This window comes from Etheostoma cragini, chromosome 1 (assembly GCF_013103735.1).
Source record: "Etheostoma cragini isolate CJK2018 chromosome 1, CSU_Ecrag_1.0, whole genome shotgun sequence".
Taxonomy (NCBI): Eukaryota; Metazoa; Chordata; class Actinopteri; order Perciformes; family Percidae; genus Etheostoma; species Etheostoma cragini.
The window spans coordinates 31,223,653-31,230,423 of record NC_048407.1 but is presented as its reverse complement, the minus strand read 5'-3'; the positions used below and the strand labels follow the sequence as shown (position 1 = coordinate 31,230,423).

At 40.6% G+C, this 6,771-nt stretch overlaps 1 protein-coding gene across 7 annotated transcripts in view; it reads left to right on the top strand.

Annotated features, from left to right (window-relative positions):
- Positions 1–1,204: 1,204 nt before the first annotated feature.
- LOC117960549 (C-myc promoter-binding protein-like) overlaps positions 1,205–6,771 on the top strand; it is a 68,432-nt gene continuing 62,865 nt past the window's right edge. For all 7 annotated transcript variants that reach the window (XM_034899031.1, XM_034898799.1, XM_034898624.1 and 4 more), the window contains exon 1: positions 1,205–1,470. The gene's annotated coding sequence lies outside the window, so the exon portion shown is untranslated. The remainder of the gene's footprint in view (positions 1,471–6,771) is intronic.

Below are 6,771 nucleotides of genomic sequence, written 5' to 3'. Positions count from 1 at the left end.
ACCACACTGACACAGAACAAACCTCACACCTACTTAAAGCAAAGCTGTTTCAACCAGTTTCATCATATGTTCTGCCCTTTAACACAAAGGGAAGTTGAAACTGGGTTTATTCATCCTGAAAAATGAGCTGCTGGCAAACAACCTATGAGTTAGCAGTGACTTACAATCAATGACATAATTCAGTCCAGATCAGGACTTGGAGCCTGCCGGGAGAATCTGTCAGCTTTTGTTATTCATGCATTAGTTTTCAATTTTATACTCATGGCATGCACCGGGGACGAGGCGGGTTCATCACAGGGCGAATACATCACTCGCCGACATCTCTGCAGTCTCCAGTCCACCTGCACTCGGTGTCTTTGAAGTGCAGAGGAGGAGGAAGTACTCAGATCTTTTACTTCAGCACAACACTTTAGTTTTTTCTACCAGGTTCACACATTTAATGAACTTGTAGACCTTGTAGAAAAAACTACAATGTACTTAAAGTAAAAAGTACTTAATGCAGAACAATGTCCCCAGTGACTGTTTTATTAGGCTATAGATTATTATTCCTATTCATGCATTCATGTAAAAGAGTAATGATTATTTTGATTATGGGTCAATCTGCTGATTATTTTCTCCATGAAACAGTTGATTGTTTGCTTTTAAAAAAACAGTGAAAATATTGAGAAATATTGTAAACTATATAGGCTACTGTTTGGTAACAAACAAAATTTATAACAAAACATCATATTTATAAACTCTTCATATATTTTTGTGCAAAAATCCTTTTTGTCAAGTATCTACCTTCCAGTTTTACTTGTGTAGGCCTACCGTGGGCTACTTGAGTAAACGTAGGCCTACAGTTACATTCCACCACTGCACCAACAAGTAGTCTTCAGGGGGAAATTATGGGGTTTATTGCAAATTATGGCTATTGCTAATCATCCTTTAGAAATAGAAAACAGCATGGTAATCAAATGTGTTGATTATAACCGATATTGTGCAATGAGGTCATTAATCAAGATCCGAATTAGGCCGGTTTTATGAAAAAAGTCTAAATTATGAATTGATTAGATAATACTGAGATAATGTATCTGCAAGCATTGTCAGCGTCAGGTAGATTACATGAGATCATTCCTGCTGGGAGACGCTGGCTGTGATGTAAAAGTGTGTGCGCGTGTGTGTGTGCGTGTGTGTGAGTGTGTCTGTGTGTGTCTTTGTGTGTGTGTGTGTGTCTGCGCGGCGGATTCCCATCACAAACCAAGATGGCGGCGGAGCGGACAGCCGGCTCGGCACAGTGACTGACAGACAGACCTGAAACCTCGGTCGGCTGGAGAGCTAACGGTTAAACTCTTGAGATAAACAATAGATAAAAACGCTCGCCACCTTACTTTTTTTTCCCGGTAACGAGTGGTGTGATGAAACTGCACCGGTAGACGACACCGGGGGAAGTTGTGTGTGTGTGAGGACTAAATTGACGTCCACAAGCGGGTAAGTACGAGATGATGAACCGTTATAGTGGCTGACTGGCTGTGGAGGGATTTATCGAACAGCTGCTGGTTAACATAACGTGCTACAACAAGCCAGAAATCCCTTATGCTAGCTTTGTCAGGTCACTTGTGTAATATATTTCTGTTTACATTTGTTGTGTGTTTTAACTGCCGTTAATGACAAGTCTGCCCTCATTTCGTTTGAGCCGATGCCTCCCATGCTTTACCGCTGGTTCATTCCTAAAGATAGCTAAGTGTGCCACAGGTTGTTTGCAATTGAACGCTGATTTGTGAATATTTGAGTCACTTTGAGCTGCGTGTAAACGAAACATTAGTCCCGCCACATTAAACTTGTAGCTAGTCATCCGGTGACATGTCAGTTTTACCCCGTTAGCGTGCGGTCGTTAAGGACCAAAAATAACCCCAAAACACTAGCTACCCTCTCCGTGTCCACCGTCCTCGCCTGAGGATATTTTCAGTTTCTACTTTGTGTCTCTGGCTTAGCTAACCTGGTAATTTAGGCAGGGGCACAAAATGTACAAGGAGAGTCATTACACGAGGTTCTGTCATGTTTTGTGAAGAAATGAAGTCAATAAAAATATAACACAAATAACAAATTTACATCATGGGGGTTTACAACCTGTACAGCTTGACTACAACCCCAAAAAAGACATTTAAGGTGGAAAAATGGAAGAAACCTCAGGAAGAGCAATAGTGCCTGGACAGACAGGCGTGCAATAGATGTGTGCACAGAATAGACCAACATAATACAATGACAGTAGAGACAATCAGGATGACAAATTAGAGCCTGCAAACATGAAGAAGGCCACACTATAATAAGGCTGTCAGTGGTTTTGATTGGGTTTTTAAGCTGTCACTGTTGTTGTCAAGCAAAATGTAGAGAGTTCATCACTGGGGAGAAAGGCGCTGAGTAAATGCAACCTTGATATACAGCTCAGTCTCTAATGTGTGAGTTTGGGGCATGTGTTCGGTTGTATTGTGGTGCATCACTGCAAATATGTCTTTCTGAGCAAACTGAGCTGCAGAAAGGGAAACACAACCGGGGTCCAGCTTGTTGTTAGTCCACTGCTCCTGTCTGATGGTGACGGCTAACATCGGGGTTTACGTTCTGATTGTTTACTCCCCCCCCCCCCTTTTGAAAAATGTCCCATGCACTGCGTTCAGTGGCATTGCACACGCGCTCTCTGGATAGGCAAGTCATGTCAAATAACATATGTGACAGAAATACTCTCAAGCCTGTCATTTGAAAACCTCAACTCCACATTCCGAAAAGGTAACCTACACTGTAATCCTGTAAATTATCTGACTGTTTGGCTTTTCTTTTGGTGTGCCTTTCATTCAACGGTCTCTTCACATATCATGGGATTTCTCAAATTGAGATTCTGTTGTTGTGCACTTGATGGACAGGATGTTTGTGTTTTGTCTTATTGCCGTGTCGGTTCATGTTTGGAGGGCAGAAGGGGCGCCCTATTGGAATGTAACAGAGGAAAATGAGTCATGCTTGAAATTAAGTAGGGCACCATGAGAGTCAAATGGCATGGATTGCTCAACTTGGCTGTGTAGTAGTCTTGTGCAGGTCCATTGAAGAAGAGGATTTACGGCAGTTAGTAAAAAGATCAAGGCAGCGGACAGCTAAACGTCTGCTTGGCTGATAGAAGACTTCAGGGTACACTCAGTAACCGTGGTTCCTTTTATCCTGACACCAGCCTCAGGGTTAATGCCTGCTCCACCTTTAACTAACACCAAATGTGCACCCCTGTGGCACCAATGGTGCTGATAACTAAAGGCATAGGTTGCATGTTATTCCAATTTTGCATAATTCAGTGAACAAAAACAAAGTGGGCAAATAAGAGTCCCACTTCATAGAGCTGTCAGTTAGAGTGTGGGTGCTGCTCATCCCTCTCATGCTAACTATTCACTTTAACTAGCATAGGTGCGCATGCTAAATGCCTGTGCTGGAGGTTTTCTTTTGCAGTGTTTGGAACCCTGATGTTGCAGTCTGTTGTTGCTGATGCAGAGAAGTCTGCGAAACTTTGGATCGAATAGATCCTCGAGTCTGTACGGACCGACTGAGCTGAGATGTAACCTTGAATGAGAAATTTCTGCAGTAATGTTGTTCTCTATCTTCAAATGATAAACCCAAATGATTCAGGATTTTCAATTTGGGCTTTCAGACGACAATTCGATTTAATTTAGTAGAACTCAAGTCAAAACTAGGGCTGCACAATTTGAGGAAAGTATCTAATTGCGATTATTTTGACTGATCGATTGATTATTTTGATTATTTTGATATTGCGATATGATGCACAATAACAGAGGGAATGATTATCTTGGTGATTTTTGCGAGGATCTGTACCGAACAAAGATGTTTTCTTTAGTCTGTAGGATACAATTTCTAGGCTGGGACGTCTCTGCAGCACCAATAATTTATTCTGAATGGTTAGACTCATATTTTGTCATTAACAAATATTGCGTCCCCTCGCGATTTGGACATTGCAGTAGTCCGTATTGCGATTTCAGTGCAATTACAATTAATTGTGTAAGCCTAGTAAAATCTAAGATACTTTGCAGACTGAAGTGGCCTAGAAGCTTGGAGCATGTTGGAGAAGTGGCTACTACACCATGGAGGCCCATGGAGGGCACTCTCTCAGTGAAACTCAAATCAAGCTTTATTTTTCATTGCATGAATACATTGCATACTATGTGTATTTACACAACGAAATTCAACTTGCCACTACATCCAGATCAGTGCTTTTAAAAACAAATCAATAAAAAATATTTAACAAACAAACACTACATACCTTCCACTTTCTCTTGTTGCTCTTCCACACACACTCACCAACCCACATATACAGCACATGTATTATGGGTTGCAGACAATTGACCGACATCCTCCCATCCCTCCCGAGCCAACACGCATCCTCCACACGCACACATGTCTTGAAGATAGCAGCAACTTTCAGCAGAGACAGAAGGAAAGAAAGTTCACAACTTGTCTGGTATTCATAGTCTTTTAGAAGGAAAAATACTACTAGGTTCATGGCTTTGTTTTTTTGCTTTGTTTTAGTTATTTTGTGATGACGCTGTAGCAGAGATGACACCAGGGTCAAAGCCAGGTATTTCTCTTTTGTCTGCTGAGATGGACGGCGTAGCGCTGCAGTGTTTCAGTGTTTACACTGCATAAATCAGCCTAGCAGCTAGCAGACGTTTCCTCTGCTCATAGCTTAATCCCGACAGAACACCACGGTTGAATTTCAGCCTGCGAGCATGATTTTTTTGAGCCTAACATTGTTGAAAAGGAGCAGCTATCCAGAGGTCAAAGAAGGAGAAATATCGGACTGATCTCATGGAATAGCGTATGTGTGACACGCCTGAATGTTATTTATTGTTATCAAGATGCTTACTCGCTTTTTCATGTTGAAAAAACTTGTGCCACCTCACCCCGAAACATATTACAAACTCTCACACTGAGCTAAAGTGGAATACTGCGCTACACTGCGTCTTTTGATTTAAATAAAGGCATTCCTTTAAACGGTTCTGTTGATGTACATTGTTAAAAAAAACATAAAACAAACAAATACCTGAATCTCCAAATTCTAAACCGACTACCTGCCCCATGAACGAATATCTGAATAGTCAAATATTGGGATCCCTTCGTAGATGACAATATATAGAGTTTCCTCTCAGGGTCTAAAGCCAAAGGCTACAGACGTGTACGGTCTGTTGTCATGATGATTCGGGTACATTATAGTCAAGCTATGGAAGGTTATCGCCAAATTTAAGTTATTTTCTAACAGAATGGATCCTTTTTTTCCACCGACATGGAACTACAATTTTACACGGATGCTTTACTTTTGTCTCACTTGCATCTAAGAACGATTCCTTATATTTACATATTCAACTCGACGTACGCAGTTGTGTTTACACGCACAGCTGGCGTGGGTAAAAGACATGGTGACTGCAGAAAAGAGCTACAGAGCAAGAGCTGTAACTGCGAAAAATGAGTGATAGTCATGCTTTTTGCACTCTGGTCTATTTCCTTCTCCTGTGAGTGTAAAAAAATGCTCTCTTGACAGATGCAACATGGTGGGTGAAAAGGAAGCTCTGCCTCTTTGGTTCTGAGCGATGCATACTGTACAGGATCACGAAACATTTTCTGTTGTGTAACATCGTTGTAACAGTGTTTTACATGTGGCCGATATACACTTACATATGCCCAGGGCAGCACATCCCCAGCAGCTGATTTGTAAGTAGCATATATTTTTTAAAGGTTATTAAAAATGAATTAACAATTTGGCTGATTTGTTTGAAGCTCTGGTTAGTTTTGTTCACATAGAAATATTTATGCTAAGATATTTAAGCCCACTAAAATCACATATTTGGATCTAGCTGACAGCTGCCTTTAAAAAAAATCTTGTTGTTACTATAATACCTGAACATCTTTGTTTCAGTAAATAAACAATATACCCTGTACTATACTTTGAATATGAGTTAAAACAATTTTCTGAATGTTATGAAAGTTGTTGCTCTCTTATCAATAAAAAAATACACAAAATTGAATATATGGTCCCAAATTTTCATGTTATTCTGCTAGTACTGAGGCAGAATGGATGGACAGCTAGCTAGATAGATGCCTAATATTTGAGTAATAAGACTTGTTGGAAGCAGCAGTGATGCTTCAGTGATCAGTGACTAATTCTGTGATAAAAGCAGGAGATTGTGTTAAGGTCACAGCGCAGCCTGGTTGCCCTTTTTATGCAATGTAGCCAAAAGGAGACACTAGTAAAAAAGAATAACTGCTATAGATTTGCATGCAGAACAGCTGAGAAAAGGATTACATGTTCCCAGGGAATACCATCCACAAACGCTAATTAGCTGTAAGCTCAGAAGAGTATTGTCGGCTGGGAGAAAGGTGGGATGTGTCCTCAGTTGGTGGGTGGCATCTGGTGTTAGGCAAGATGAATTTCGTCATTGGGCTCTGATCTCATCATCTAGAGTGAGATTTATAGCTCAAAGTCTTACTTCAGAACATCAAAACACAAGTGACTGGGTTCAGTTGTTCTTGTTGGGCTTGGTCTGCAGTAGAGATGCAAAGATTACTATATGTGTGTGTGTGTGTGTGTGTGTGTGTGTATATATATATATATGTATGTATGTATGTATGTATGTATGTATGTATGTATATATATATATATATATATATATACCGGTCAAAAGTTTGGGGTCACTTACAAATGTCCATTCCACTCCATTATAGACAGGATACCAGCTGATCTGGGTG